The sequence below is a fragment of the Protopterus annectens genome, chromosome 7.part0 (assembly GCF_019279795.1).
Source record: "Protopterus annectens isolate FY-2018-M chromosome 7.part0, PAN1.0, whole genome shotgun sequence".
NCBI classification, from domain to species: Eukaryota; Metazoa; Chordata; order Ceratodontiformes; family Protopteridae; genus Protopterus; species Protopterus annectens.
Window position 1 is genome coordinate 1,024,363,368 of NC_056739.1, and position 17,094 is coordinate 1,024,380,461.

The 17,094-nt window shown below is 41.8% G+C and overlaps 1 protein-coding gene across 1 annotated transcript in view; it reads right to left on the bottom strand.

The window, feature by feature from the left end:
* The window catches only part of DMXL2 (Dmx like 2), a 1,902,820-nt gene that overhangs the window by 185,920 nt on the left and 1,699,806 nt on the right, over positions 1-17,094 (bottom strand). The window lies entirely within an intron of this gene.

Consider the following 17,094-nt stretch of genomic DNA (forward strand, 5'->3'; position numbering starts at 1 on the left):
ATTCTGTCATTTTTTTAGATAAAAACCATAGAAAGACAAAACAACCAAGATAAAACTAGTATCTCGGTTCTCGAAAAAAACCTTGGAGGGGGTAGGAGGGTGGGAAGTAAGAATGAAGGCGAGATGAACAACTCACATGGAATGTTATGGTGAGTACATAACTTCTTTATGTGAAGTTGTTCTATCTCGCCATTCATTCTTACAGATGGGTACTGTCCCAAGTACCATCTTTCTTGGGTGGCTCATGGGAGTATATTTTTCAGGACAGTAGAACCAAATGAGGCTCTGTTGACTTTGTAATGAGTGATAAAAGTATGAGGCTTTGACCAAGTAGCTGCTCCACAAATATTGTCTATAGGTAGCCTAGCAAAAAAGGCAAAAGATGTGGACACAGCCCTGGTAGAATGAACCTTAATTTTGTGTTGTAGAGGTAAACTGGCAGCAGAGTAAGTGAAAGTGATGCATTCAGATAACCATTTAGATAGTGCTGTTTTTGCCACAGGCATACCTTTCCTAGAATCTGAAAAGGAAACAAAAAGTTGTTCTGATCTTCTGAATTCTTTGGTTCTATCCAGGTAAAATCTGAGCTGTCTGTGAACATCAAGCTTGTGCAGCATATGCTCTAAATTGTTGGTGTGTTTAGGGAAAAACATTGGTAAATCTATAATCTGGTTAAGGTTAGCTTCAGTACAAACTTTAGGTAAAAATTAAGGATTTGTTCGCAGTGAAACTCTGTCAGCATAAAAAAACAAATACGGAGGTTTTATGGACAAGGCTTGTACTTCCGATACTCTTCGAGCAGACATGATAGCTACTAAAAAGATAGTTTTCCAAGACAAAAATTTCAAATCACATAAGGAAGCTGGCTCAAAATGTGGGAGAATAATGTTTGACAGCATAAAATTTACAGTCCAGGGGTTATAAGGGGATTTAACTGGTGGTCTAAGGTGGAAGGTCCCTTTGAGAAAGGCTTTGGATAGCTTGTGTGACATTATGTTAAATCCTTGAATACCAAGATGAAAATTAGATATGTAGGAAAGCTGTACCCGAATTGTAGCTGCCGCCACTCCTTTGTTGAAAAGCATAGTCAAAACTTCTAATATAGAGGAAACAGAGGCTTGGTAAGGATCAATGTTATTCTGAGAAGCCCATATGGAAAATCTCTTCCATTTGCTAAGGTACAACTTCCTGGTAGAGGATTTATGAGAAGACATTAAAATATGCTGCGTTTTGTTTGAGAGGTTATGGAACCTGGCTATGTTGGGAGTTGGAGCAGCCAAGCTGTCAATTTTAGGGACTGAAGGGAGGGATGAACAGCTCCCGATGAATGCATCAAAAGATCCGGACCTGGGTCCAGAATCCAAGGCTCTTCCAACAGATGAAGTCGAAGGAAGGGGAACCAAATCTGATGAGGCAAATGAGGGGCTATTAGAATAATGGTCCTTCCCAGGGCTTTTGCCTTCTGTAGTACTTTGGGTATCAGGGGAATTGATGGGAATGCATAGAGGAGACCCAGCTGCGAATCGTGTACATGTGTCTCCCTTGGGCAATCTCCCGGAGGGGGAATCAGGGTAAAGTAGCTTCTGCATTTTGTGTTCATGGGGGATGCAAAAAGATCACAGCAAGGCTGGCCCCATCTGCAGAGTATTCTTTCCGCTATATCTTTTTTGAGGGACCACTCATGAGGCAACAAAATTGTCCGGCTCAGTTTGTCTGTAATCACGTTGGATTTCCCCGGGATGTGCATTGCTATCAGAAAGCTCGGGGTGGATGTAGCCCACTGCCATACTCTTAGGGCCTCTCGACAAAGGGGATAGGACCTGGTTCATTTCTCCTTGTTTGTTCAAGTACCAGACCACTGACATGTTGTCTGTCTGAATCGCAATTGTCCCCCGAGAGAGAGAGTCCTGAAAGTACTGCAACGCCAAGAGTACTGCTCTCATCTCCAGGACACTGATATGCAGATGTGTCTCTTGTTTGGTCCACGTGCCTTGGGCTGTTCTTCCCTGAAAATGCCCCCCCACCCGATCAGGGAAGCGTCCGTGGTCACTGCGGACGATGGTGAGGGTAGGATAAAAGGATGACCTATCGTTACTTGAAGAGAGGTCAACCACCACCGAAGATCCTTTTTGCATGTGTCTGTTAGAATAATGAGATGAGACATTGGGAGCTCTTGATAAGACCAAATCGCTATTATTGCAGCTTCCATCATCCCCAACAACTTTGGCACTTCTGATGCTGGAACCTTGTCTTTGGATATGAAATTTGCTGATGAAGTACTAATATCCTTTCTGATGGAAGTTTTAAAGTGGTGGTGGTGGTGTCCAGTTCTGCTCCGATAAAAACTATATGTTGCAATGGCGACAAGGCAGATTTTTCTGAGTTTGTGGTAATGCCCAGTTGATTGCAAAGAGTAAGAGTGGTGTCCCTGGCTTGTATTAGCTGATGCCTGGTGGTGGCAGTGAGGAGCCAATCATCAAAGTACGGAAACACCTGGAATCCCAAACGCCTCAGGTGAGCCGTGACCAACTGACATTTGGTGAACACTCTACGGGCTGTAGGGCAGGGCTTGAATCTGGTAATGATTGGCTCTCAGCCAGAAGCGCAGATGATCCCTGGATGGTCTGGCCATTTTTATGTGGTAGTATGCATCCTGGAGGAAACTTGAGCACATCCATTTGTCTTTCCCTAAGAAGGGAAGTATCGACTGAAGTGTGACCATCCAGAACCTCTCCTTCACAGATCTGTTTAGTCTGCTGAGGTCCAAAATAAGACTCCAGTCCCCTGTCTTTTTTGGAACTAAAAAGAATCTTGAGCAAGTTCTGGATCCTGTCTGGTCTGCTGGGACTGGTTGGATGACTCTTTTTCTTAGCAATGTTTGCACCTCTAATGTTGCTTGTTCCCTGTAAATGGGTGGAACGTCTGGGATTTTTGTTGTCAATGGGGGGGCAAAGGGAATGGAATATCCTCTGGAAACTATGCTTTGTACCCAGTTGTTGTTTATTTTTAGCCAGGTGTCTGGATACAAAGATAAGTGACCCCTGACTGCATCCAGAGTAGGACAGTCGGGCATCCTTTCAGGAGCGCTGGTAGGGCTTCCCAAAGAACTGGTCTCTGTCTCCCTGGTTTTGCGGACCCCCTCTGCCGTGAGGGTGGTGTCTTCCATTATTGCCTCCTCCTCTGCCCCTGGAGGGGGGTTCACCACGTGCGTCTAGAAAGGCACCTTGGGCTTTTTGGAACCACATCTTTCCTCCCTTTTGACCCTTGGGGTAGGGTCAAGTAGGAGTGGTAAAACGGACTCCAACAGCAGACAGAGTCTTTCCTTTCTGCTCACACCTGGTCAAAATGTCCTTAACTTTGGCTCTAAAAAGAGATGAGCCATCAAAAGGGGTGCTGACAAAGGTTGACTTAAAGGGCTTTGCAAAGGAACACAAGCGCATCCAGCAGTGTCTACTGAGAGCAATTCCTGTACCCGCTACCCTACTCGGTCCATCAGCTGCATATGAGATCAGACGCATGGACGAGTTCACTATGGAATTAAGGGTAACAAGCTGGGAGGCAACCTTGTCTGAAGCTCCTTCAGCTACCGCAACCCTGAAGAGTAACTCCAAGCTCTTTTAGGAGGTCTTTTTACAGTCTTGTGAAATGTGTAAGACAGTTCAGTGAACGCATGGCAAAAGTTGCTGAACTATACACGCGCTTCCCGTACCTATCCATGATCCTAGAGTCTCTGTTAGGAGGATGGATAGAGGAAAAAGTTTCTGACATCTCTGTTTTGGTGGCTGACACCACCATGGCATCAACAGGCACTCCCTTAGTGAGAAAAGACTTATCCTGAGGGGCAGAAATTAATTTATTGGGCCTCCTAGGGAAAGGTTCAATGGTGTCTGGAGTCTCCCACGACCTTCGTGAGATCAGCTCCATAAGCTCATCAAAGGGTGGAGACCCGAAATCTTTCAAGAGGACCGACTCATCGTCAGTAGAGTTGGTGGGCTTCCAGCCACCCCGCTGCTTAAGGATTTCCAATATATCTGCAAATGAGATATCTTCAGAGGGGGACTGTGGGGACACTTCTGATTCATCTAAGTCATGTGCAGACCTTTAATCTGAAGACATAAAATGAGGACCACTAGTGGCAGGCATCAACATTTATGAGCATATTAAGAAAGAAGTGAAAGAACTGGATCCTAGCTAGATCTGAGGTAACTCAAGGTGCATCATGGGATAGGGACTTCGTCTTGAACTGTCTGAAGACATCGAGCTTTGTAGTACCATCTGTAAGAATGACCGGCAAAATAGAACAACTTCACACACACACACACACACACACACACACACACACATATATATATATATATATATATATATATATATATATTCACACACACACACACACACACACACACACAAAAGAGTATATGTATAGATATATATATATATATATATACATATATATAAAGTTTCAAAATGCCTGCAATATGTAGCACTAGAAAGCAGTAACTAATGGATACATGCTTGAAACAGACCCTTGAAATAAGATTTATGGTTCTTTTAAAATATAATGGGAGACCAAACAAGAAAAAAGTCAACAGTTGGAAAAGAGAAGGATCACAAATGGGAAGGGAATCCATTAATGAGAAAAGGACATCATACCAGGGAAATCCTTTTAAAAAACAGAAGCCTAAGCAAGTATTAACATGAACCAGATGCATGCAAGGCTTATGCAATAATTCTGCAGATGTAAAGCAAACATTGTTTTAATGATCACGGGCTGGCATATGCTATTACCTGAATTCTGGGCTGCAAAGAATGAACCAGAAAAATGAGGGGTGGAAGTGCAAGTCTATAAAGAGCTAAGGTGCAGAATGGAAAAACCTGAAGAGAAATGAGTTGCGTTCAGAACTTTAATCTAAAGACATACAATGAGGACCCCTTGTGGCAGACATCAACAATTATGAGCATATTAAGAAAGAAGTGAAAGAACTGGGTCCTAGCAAGTTCCTAGGAGATATGAAGCTAGAGTCTTTGCAGATGACTTCCTGTACCCTTGTCCGGCCACCTCAGTCATGATTTGCCCATGGATGTGAGGCAGATGGAAACTGGAATAAGATGAAACAATCAACATATAAAATGCTGCAGATATATGGGGGAATACAGGAAAATTGACATGGGACTGCATTTTGAAGTGATATGAAGAAACAAGAAATCGTGATAAAGTACCGAGCAAGTTCTCTATCCCAGTATTTGTAAAGCAGTAGAAAGTAGACCACCATTTAGGGAAGGGAAGACGGGCATAAACAAAAATCAACAGAGGGTAACTATAGAAAAAGTGACAAAAATGTTCAGGGAACTTAGAATAAGACATCAAGCTCCGACAGGTCTTCCACCAAATGAATGCAGTCAGAAAGAGAAAATATGTTTCTGAATCACTATAAAAATGATGTCAAAGAACTGGAGAGAGGTAGGATTTATATCTTTGCACAAAGAAGGGTGTAATAAGAAGAAGTCATGTAATCAGGGATCAGTATACTTTCATTGACCAAAATACTGTACTATTTTCTATGCTAAACCATCAATGCATACTTTACATACAAGGAATCAGCTGCATATATTCTATCCAAATTAAGCAAAGCAGGTGTCTCAACTAGGAGAATGGGTCTGATTCTATGATGCAGTATTACACTGAAGAAACTGGAAAAGTACAGTTGTGTACACTTACCATAAATGTAGATGTTCGAGTGTATTCACTGTTGCAGTCATCACATTCGGGTAATCTCTGCCAGGGTAGCCCTTGGCCGGCTCAAATACCAGAGACTTAGTATTTCTGCGTCGGTTGCTGTCACTTGAGGACTGACATCAGGTCATCAGTAGTATAAAATAAGGCAACCGACACCATTACATCAGTTTTTCTTGCCCTAACCTGTCAGGAGCCCCCAAAGAAGGAGGCCAGGTTCTGGTGAAAGAACCCCACCAGTGGAAAATAAATACCAATATGTCCCTTGTAATGAAAAAAGGGGGATGGAGGAAGGGAAACTAGGACTGCAACAGTGAATAAACTCAAACATCTACATTTATGGTAAGTGTACACAACTGTACTATGTTCTTCGTGCTTCACTGTTGCAGTCATCACATTTGGGTAGATTTGCAAAGCTGAGGAAATAGGTGGAGGCAGTCAAGGAAACTAGGGGCTGGCTAGGATGCTCTGCAAGACTGCAGAGGCAAACCCTGCCCTGGATTTGGAGAAGAGAGGCAGGTGGTAATGCTTGGTAAAAGTGTGAACAGATGTCCAGGTGGCAGCCTCCAGGATGTCCCTGGTGGGGACTCCTCTGAGGAAAGCTGCAGAGGTGGAGGCTACTCTGGTGGAGTGTGTCCTGACTCCCTTGGTGGAGGCTTTCCATGCTGTTTGTACAGAAATAGATGCAGTGTGCTATCCATTTGGAAAGGGTTAGATTGGAGATGGCTTTGCCTTCTGCACCTGTAGCAAAGCTAACCAGCAACTGATCAGACTTTCTGAAGGATTTAGTCCTGTCCGGATAGAATCTGAGCTGGCTGTGCACATCTAGAGAGTGCAGAATCCTTCCCCCCCTTGTTCTGGGGATTAGGAAAGAAGGTGGGAAAATGAATGGATTGGTTGAGAGCCACACTAGACACCACCTTGGGCATGAAGGATGGGTTATTTCTTAGGGATATCCTGTCTGCATGGAAGAGGATGAAGGGTTCCACAGCCATAAGTGCTTGCAGCTCAGAGACTCTGAAGTGATGGCCAGAAGAAATGTTGTCTTCCAGGAGACAAATTTTAGCTCTGCAGAAGAAGCTGGTTCAAAAGGAAGCAGGGTGAGCTTTTCCAAGACAAAGTTAAGGTCCCAAGCTGGTGTTGGTGCCCTTCTGGGGGGCCTCAGGTTGCTAGCCCCTCTGAGGAACTGTTTGATCAAAGGGTGTGAGAAAAGGGGCTGCTCAGTGGGAAAATGAGCATAAATAGCAGAGGCATGAAATTTTATAGAGGAGAAAGAGAGACCACTGTGTAGTAGGTCAGCTAAGTAATCCAGGATGAGAGGGATGGAGGGCTGTGCCGTATTGGCCCCCTTAGCCTGGATCCATGTGCAGAACCTTTTCCATTTACTTGCATAAGACTTTCTGGTGCTGGGATGTCTGGCCTCATGGATAACATCCAGAACCTGTTTACTGAGGATGGCAACTTGGTTCAGGGTTAGGGAATTAGCCAAGCTGCCATACTGAGTGTCTGCAATTGGGGATGGATGAGTTCCCCTTCCCTCTGGGTCAGAAGGTTTGGAATCTGAGGAAGATGCCATGGAGGCAGCGGGGACAGGCTGCGCAGCAAGGGGTACCAGTGTTGTCGGGGCCAGTCTTGAGCTATAAGAATGGTCCTTGGTTTTTCCTCCCTTATTTTGAGCAGAGCCCTGGGGATTAGAGGTAGGGGGAGGAAAGGCATAGACCGAGAGATTGACCCAGGGGAAGGACAGGGCATCCACTTTCCATGCCATGCAGTGATACTCCCTGGTGCAGAATTTGCTGAGCTGATGGCTGGTATGGGAGCAAAAGAGGTCGACCTTTGGGGTTCCCCATTTCTGAGTTATTAGGGTGAGGGTACTTCTGCTGAGCTGCCACTCATGTGGGTCTAAAAGGTTTCTGCTTAACTGGTCTGCCAGGGAGTTGAACGAGCCTGGTAGGAATTATGCTAAAAGGTGTAGTTGCATGGAAGAGGCTGTGAGCCAAAGGGTCATGGCCAGCCTGCATAGAGGTTAGGAGCGAGTCCCTCCCTGCTTGTTGATGTACCACATCACAGTGGTGTTGTCTGTTTTGATCAGGAGAACCCCTGTAGATAGAAGGGGTATGAAAGCTATCAAGGCATGCTGCACAGCCATCATCTCATTTTGATTGATGTCCAGGGAGATTTGCTGTGGGCTCCATTGGCCCTGTATGCACCTGCCACCCAGGTGTGCACCCCAAGCATAGTCTGATGCATCTGTGGTGAGGGTCTGGGCAGTGGGGGGATTGGGGAGAAGGGCAGTCCCTTGTTGTGGGAGCATGCTGTTGCCCACCAAAGAAATTCCTTTTTGAGGCAAGGAATTAAAGGTAGAAGAGTTTCCAGGTCTTGAGAGTGTTGACACCAAAGGCTCTTTAGATACCATTGAAGTTTTCTCATATGCAGTCTGGCATATGGAATGAGTAGTATGCAAGATGCCAGGAACCTCAGAGTTGTAGGATCTTCCTTGTAGATAGCTGGGTTTTGGTGGCCAGTTGAGAGATGCAGGCTGTCAGGAAAATTTGTTTTTCTGGTGTAAGGTATGCCATCTAGGAAGTTGTGTCCAGACTTGCTCTCAGGAAGATTATCCTTTGGGTGGGCACCTGTTTGGATTTCTTTTCATTGATTATGTACCCTAGGGGGGTTAGTAGGGTCTTTACAAAGGCCAGGTGCTTGAGCAGTTTTTCTTAGCTGTCTGCCTAAGACAGTCATCTAAGTATACAGTACCAAAATCCAGTAGCACCACCAAAGAACGTTCCAGTACACAAATTAGAAGAAAACGAAAAAAGGAGCTAACACCACAGACATAAAACTGGAATGTTAATACACCAAAAACAAGAACAGGATAACCGCATTCGGCATGTGCCTTCCTCAGATACTGAAAACAGTTCCTACACACAACTACTTAAGAACCAGCTAACCGAGCTAGTTAAAAGGTAATTAAGCAATTAAAAAATGAGGCAATGAAACATAGCAACACCTACTCCCCATTTACATAGTGCACTTGTAACAAAAAGTACAGTTGTGTACCTACCATAAATGTAGATGTTCAAGTGTATTCACTGTTGCAGTCATTACTTTTGGGTTATCCTTCTGGCAGGCTACCAGCAGTCGGCCTGAATTCCAAAGTCCTGGTCCGGCATCGGTTGCTGTCGCCTCTTCCCTGACATCAGTGCGCCAGAGGTATAAAAGATGCAGCCGATGCCATTTTCTTCAGTTTTTCTTGCCCCAGATGTCAGGTGCCCCCAAAAGGGTAGGCTAAATATATTATGCCAATAAAAATACATGCACTGACGTAACATTTCCTTCATCTACAAGGAAATACACCACATAGGTTGTATAGAATAGAGAAGTACAGATAAACCTCAGCAAAATATAGGGGGACAGTGGGAGGGTAACCTGGACTGCAACAGTGAATACACTCGAACAACTTGAACATCTACATTTATGGTAGGTACACAACTGTACTATGTTCATCGTGTTTCACTGTTGCAGTCATTACTCTTGGGTTGAATCCCAAAGCTGAGGATGGCTGACTGGGCTAAATAGGATTAGGAGAGGCTATGAGGCCCTGCAGAACTGCAGTGGCAAAGCCTGCTCTGGATTTAGAGTAAAGAGGTAAGTGGTAGTGCTTTGTAAAAGTGTGCACTGAACTCCAAGTTGCAGCCTCTAAGATGTCTTTGGTTGGTACTCCTCTAAGGAAGGCTGCTGAAGTGGCTGCTGCTCTGGTAGAATGAGGCCTAATGCTCTTAGACACTGATTTGCCATGCTGTGAATAGCAGAAACAAATGCAATGACCTATCCATTTAGAAATAGTCTGTTTTGAGATAGCCTTTCCTTGTGATCCTGCAGCATATGCCACTAAAAGTTGCTCAGTCTTTCTGAAAGCTTTAGTTCTGTCCAAGTAGAAGCGTAGCTGTCTGTGTATGTCCAAAGAATGCAGAATTTTCTCACCCTTGTTCTGTGGGTTTGGATAAAAGGTAGGCAAGTGAATGGTTTGGTTGAGGGCCACACTGGACACCACCTTAGGCATAAATGTAGGGTTTGTCCTCAGAGAAACCCTGTTTGGGTGAAAAATGATAAAAGGTTCCACAGCCATGAGTGCTTATAACTCTGAGACTCGTCTTGCAGAGGTTATTGCTAGGAGCAGAGCTGTTTTCCAGGATAAGAATTTTATATCAAGTTGTTGAGGTTGGCTCAAAAGGAGGCAGTGTGAGTTTTTCCAAAACATAATTGAGGTCCCATACCGGAATTGGTGCTCTCCTTGGAGGCCTGAAGTTTTTGGCCCCTCTGAGGTACTGTCTTATTAAAAGATCAGAAAAGATAGGCAGTTCCGTATTGTAATGGGCTGAAATGGCATAGGCATGAATCTTAATTGATGAAAAGGAAAGGCCTTTGTCCAGCATCTCAGTTAGGTATTGTAAAATCTGAGGAATATTTGGTACATACGTGTCAATGCCTTGCTCCTGGCTCCAAGCACAGAATCTCTTCCATTTTTTCTGTATAAGATTTTCTAGTACTGGGCCTCCTGGCCTCCAAGATAACATCCATAACAACTTTTGAAAGAGGAGTGTTCCGAATGGCTACATTATCCGCCATGCTGTGAGATTTAAGGTCCTGAGTTGACTGTGCAGGATCTGATTATTTTGTTGGGTCAGCAAGTGAGAAGTTTGAGGCAATATCCATGCTGGACTTTGAGACAAGCTCTTTAGGATTGGGTACCAGTGCTGGTGTGGCCAGTCTGGTGCAATCAGTATCAGTTTTGGCTTCTCTTGCCAGACCTTTAGGAGTACCTTGGGAAGGAGAGGCAGTGGAGGAAAGGCGTATGCTGTTAGGTTTTTCCAGCTGAAGGATAGGGCGTCCACTTTCCATGCTTGCTTGTGATAAATCCTTGTGCAAAATCTCTGTAATTGGCAGTTGTGAGGGGAGGCAAATAGATCTATGTCTGGGCATCCCCATTTCCTTGTTATCATGCTGAAGACGTGGATCCAGTTTCCACTCGTGGGGATCCATGAGGTTTCTGCTTAGTTCGTCTGCCAGAGTATTTATTTTTCCTGGCAGGAATTGTGCTTGTAGGTGAACTTGATAAGCCAGTGCTGTGTCCCACAAGGTCATTGCTTGTCTGCAGAGGGGGTAGGAATGTGTGCCTCCCTGCTTGTTTATATACCACATGACCGTAGTATTGTCCATCTTTATCAGTAGTTGCCCTGGATGAAGTAGATCCTTGAAAGCTGTCAGGGCATTCTGAACAGCTATCATCTCTTTTTGATTGATATGAAGATGCATCTGGCTTGCAGGCCATGTGCCCTGAATACATTTTCCTGCCATATGGGCCCCCCCAGGCATAATCTGATGCATCTGTTGTCAGTGTCTGTCTGGCTGTGGGTAAACTGAATGGCAGACTCTTGTTGTGGTGACAGGCCTGTGCCCACCATAAAAACTCCTGTTGCAGGCAGGGAATGAGGGTAATTACTGTCTCTGGGCTGTGGCAATGCTGAGTCCAAACACTTTTTAGATACCATTGTAGTTTCCTCATATGCAGTCTGGCATATGGAATTAGTAGAATGCAGGATGCCATGAAGCCCAAGGCCTGCAGGATTTTCCTTGCAGATAACTGGGTCTTTGTTGCCAACTTTTTGAAGTAAGAAGTCAGCTGCCTTTGTTTGTCTGGTGTAAGATAAGCCATCTGGGCAGTTGTATTTAAGCTTGCACCCAGGAATATTATCTCTTGAGAGGGTACTAGTTTTGATTTCTTTTCGTTTACTGTGTACCCTAGGCAAATTAGTAATCTTTTTACAAACGTCAGATGCTTTAGAAGAATGTCTTTGTTCTCTGCTTGAATAAGGCAGTTGTCCAAGTAGGGATGTATTTGAATTCCTCTTTGTCTGCAAAATGCAATTACTGGTGCCAGGCATTGTGCGAAGACCCTGGGCGCAGTAGATAAGCCAAAGGGCAGTGCAGAGAATTGGTAGTGCATTGAGCCAGCTATGAATCTGAGGTATTTTCTGCAAGATAGTCTGATTGGGACATGCAGGTATGCCTCTTTTAGGTCCAAAGTTACGAGCCAAGCCTTCTTTCCCAGCATGGGCAGTAGCTGCTGTAGAGTCAACATCTTGAATTTTGGAACATCGAGAAACGTGTTTAGTATAGACAGGTCCAGTATTGGTCTCCAGGTTTTGTCCTTTCTGGGCACCAAGAAAAGTCTTGAGTAAAATCCTTGCCCCTGCTCTTGCTGTGGTACTGGTTGAATGGCCCTCATGTCCATGAGGGATGTAATTTGCTTTTGTGCCTCTGCCCATTGATTGTGTGGCAGGTCTGGCATACCTTTTGCCCTTGGTAGGGTGTGAAAATGGAACCTGTAGCCCTGGGTCACTATGTTCAAGACCCATTTGTCCTAGGTAATCATTTGCCAATTTGGTGAAAAAAGTGCTAGTTTTCCCCCTAAGGGGGCTGCCAAAAGATAAGTGCTTGGATCTGGCAGAGGAAAGTAATTGGGACTGTTTCCTGTAAGGTTGTGATTTGTCTTCTCGGCTTTTGGAGGTAGGAGCACCCCATTGTTTAGGCCTGTATGAAGCCTTGGGGCTGAGATCTGCCTCTGGGACATCTGTATCTGCCTCTTTGTGGCCTGTCTGACACTGGAAAGGACCAATTTTTTGAAGGCCAGTTCCTGCTAAATCTGGGTGGCTGTAGCTGTAAGAAATCCTTAACTGTTTGCACGGATTTTGCTTTATCATCCATTTTCTTCAACACCTCTTCTGCTTTAGCACCAAACAAAGTATCATGCTGTAATGGAGCATCTAATAATTTTGCTTTAACATGCTATTCAAGTGTATCAAATGAATATAAGAGTTGTTTTGATTCTATTTTTAATTTTAGTATTTAAGTATTACAGCCTCTTAACCTATGCGGCATAGCTTTAAATGAGTTTTTATACTATTCAAGTGAATGAATGATGTAATTGAGTAATCATTTAATTGATTAATTAAGTTATACTGCCATCAGATATATAAGATGTGGGCTAGCACATTATTTTAAACTTGTCTGAAGAAGCGTGCATTGGCAGCACGCGAAAGCGCTTACTCTTTTTTGGATTTTATGCAATAAAGCTGTTACATCGTTCGTGGTGGTGGTCTACTTGCTTTCTTGATTACTGCTGGTTTTTTGTGGTCGACCAACTTCGAGGGAAAGGTGTGTCTTTTTCATCTTGGAACTGTTTTTTGCTGCTGACTTTCACCATTTCCCTACACGATGGATAATTCATCTGTAGAACTGGACTATCATCCTGACAGAACAATGTCAAATTCCAAGTGGGTCCATCTAACGGAACAGAAATCCAATCCACTTTTAAACATGGATTTGTCTACATCATTCAATACAACAGAATCAGGTACTGTAAACCTACTCAATGACTTTAATCCTTTATATAAGGAATTGGAAAATGACTTATACAAACTATTCAGGCTGATATGGCAACGCCGTCATTTAGAGGCATGCCTCCATTATAAAGTAGTACCGAGGGGAATGAGGGTGCTTTGTATGCCCTCCTACGGCAATAACCACCCGGTACTTTTGAAGAATTGGCAAAAAATGAACATTGAGCTTGGATTCAAATATATTCAACTAATTATTGACTATTTTCAGCCTATAGAAAATGAATTATCAACCAAAACTGATTCGCTTTATAAAGACTTAAGCAAGCGGTTTAAAGGGGAAATATTTGTTAATAAAATTGATAGTCTCATCAATCAGATTGGTGCATATGGAGAACATTTGCAAGCAGTCAAATTACGCAAACTACAGAGAGATGTACAAGATTTTGCGAATGGCCAAGTCTTTGTGTGGCCACGATATAACCAAAGAGAGGGGCAACAACGAACCGAAAGGGTTGAAGGAAGAACAAGAAGATCGAGCATTGAGAGGGAAGACTTTACCCCTTTAACTGTTTCCACGATGTTCTGTGATGTCAACACGGCGGAAGCAACGCATGGCCACAGATCCAATACGGATGATAGCACACCTCCACCCAACCAGCTAGCACTCCTAACCCAACATGTGTCTGGAGCGAGACCCAAATTACAGCAAACCAACCTTGATTCTTTTTTACCACTTCCCGTACGCGAAAGAAGAGAATCGAGGGGAAGATCGACCAGCCATGGCAGACGGAAAAGAAGGATGTCAGGAGAACCGACGAGCAAGAGAGGGCGAGGAAAGGACTGAACGACCTGGTTTTTAACCTATCGGACAGAATACTGACGGAGACGGATTATAAACTTTTAAATAAAGGACTGAGCTTCATACCGGCTCAAGTTAGTAATGTTTCTACTGTATTAACTGAGCTGCGTTTATTTACTCGTAACATAGCTTTGGCGCTTTTCTTTAAAGAAACTACTATAAATAATGTGAGTGTGAATGAGAGAGCTAATAGTTTTGAATGCTTTAAAAGAAAAAGTACTTTTTCACCTACGATACATCCTTATATAGAATGTTTCGTTAAAGCATGCGAAAATGATTTATATATACATTATGCAAACTATAAGAAAGGCACACTCTCACTATTTCATAATGTCTCTAAAGAGGAAAGGGTAGCCATGAATAATTTAGTCAAAGATGAAACTGTGATAATTAGACCTGCAGACAAGGGAGGCGGGATTGTTGTACTGAATCAGGTTGATTATTTAGCATATATGGATATAATGTTAAAGGATGACCTCACATATAAAGAGATAGACAAGAAAACAATAGATAAACTAATATATGAGGTACATCATGATATATATGACATGATGGTTACCAGACAAATAAGTCATGATTTTTACTTGTTTCTACTTATTGAACATCCACTTATACCATACATAAAAGGACTACCTAAGATGCACAAGGATATAACACCTCCACCCTTACGCCCCATAGTAGTAGGCCATCAGTGGGTCACGGAAAATATTTCAATATTTATCGAAAAGAAACTGAAACCAATAGTAAATAATGTTACTACAATTTTAAAAGATTCATACCAATTAATTCAACATCTTAATGGTTTACAGACACGAATTTCTGATAAACATCTATTAGTCACACTAGATGTGAAGAGCCTCTTCACGGCAATACCAAATACTTATGGTTTAGAGGCTATAAGATACATATTGAATAAATTTGGGGCTTACAATAACAGTGAACAGATTTTGTTAAATGCATTATTACAGTTAGTCCTTACGAAGAATGCCATGATGTTTAACAACTCCTATTATATACAACAGTGGGGGGTGGCCATGGGCACCCCCTGCGCTAATTCATACGCGAATTTGGTTGTATACAAATGGGAAACAACATGCCTTTTTTCACATCCTGCATTTCATCAGGTATTGGCATACTTTAGATTTGTGGATGACGTACTATTGATTTGGGAGGGAACACCAGAGGAACTTAAAGTATTTGTAGATGATTTAGAGAAAACTACAGATTTCCTTAGATTCTCAATGGAATATTCTTATTCTAACGTCAATTTTTTAGATCTTAACATCAGAAAAGAAAATCAAGGTAAATTAGTCACGTCCCTTCACAGAAAAGAGTGTTGGAAAAATTCCTTGTTAGAATATGATAGTATGCACCCAAGATTTATTTTTTCTAATATCATAAAAGGACAATTCACTAGATTGAATAGGATCTGTCAAGATAGAACCGAATGTAATGCTGAATTTCTTAAACTAGAACGTTTGCTTCTTGATAGAGGCTACAATGAACAAAATATAGCGGTCATAAAAGATAAATTCTTGAATGATGCTGACTATAAACCTAGGATGCTATTTCAACATAGAGATGGCACTAGACACCTAGATTATCAAGAACACAAATCAGTCAGATGTATTATTAGCTACACTAGTGATAATGAATATATCACTGACATCATTAGGAACAATTGGTCCATTTTAACCACTAACGAAGAAATAAAGAAATTAATAGGTAGCAAAGCATCCTTCACATATAAGAACATGCAGAACTTAAAAAGAATTTTATGCAATGAAAAATCATATAAAATAGACGGACAAGAAGCTAACAGGGGTACCACTCCTTGTGGAGGATGTAGTTCATGTAAAATGATATCGACTGTTAACACATTTCAACATCCGGAATTATTGTATGATTTTGATATCAGTTGTTCAACCAGCTGTACTGACACTAATGTAGTTTATCTAGCCACTTGTGTGTCATGCCCGGCTTTTTATGTGGGCATGACAACGAGAAGACTAAGGGACAGAATACAAGAGCATTTATATGCCATAAGAAAGAAAGATGTAAAAAATGCCCTATCCAAACATATCATTGAATTTCCAAATCATACATTTGTCTTCAGGGTACTACAAAAAAGAATACTTAACCCTAGAAGAGGGGATAATTTTAATGACCTAGAGAGTCTAGAGCTACATTGGATTTTTAAGATGAGAGCACAGAAACATCCAGGCCTTAATAGCTATGTCAGCATTAGGTCACACTTGAAGAAACGGAAATATCACTGACCGTTTTTATATCTAGTCATATAGATACATGCTTTGGCATTATACTTATGATTTCATAATCTAACATATATAGTTATCTAATGATTTTTCAGCTTTATCTTTCAGCTTTACTTATTCATTTCTGGTGAATTTATAATGCATACATACATTTCTTCACATATATTCTATATACAATGACATACATATATGTTTTGAGACTGTGGGGTGTGCTACCACACCCCCCCTGTGTCCTATAGTTCACTATTTCACCCGTCATGCAGGTCTTTTATAAGAAATAGAGCTTAGTTCCTTATATTAAATATTTGGATTAATCAATATGAAGATTAATACTATGAATTATGCGTACACAATAATTTGTCTTTTAGCTATGTATTTTTATTTTTTATATATATTTTTTTTTCATATTTCAAATATTTAGTATATTCTCCTATCTATAATACAACAATGATATAATTTTAAGGAATTCTTAATAACACTATGGAATTGTGAATACTTATTTGCATGGTTCTAGATGCAGTCACCACATACATATATATTTTCAATGACACTGCGGTGTATAGATGTTCTGCTAATGCATCTAGATATATTTATATATTGTCTATCTTTTATACTTAGGTTTTATATATAGATAGGACTCTATATATATTGTCAAATCTGCATATGTATAATTTGACACTCATATATTTGTATTTTTTATTTATTTACTTAAGAAATTAGTATTTATTTCATATTTTGATATGAGCACTGATGCACTTTAAAATTTGATAGATATTTGTTGTAAATTAATTATATATACATAATACATTTTAGATTAACATT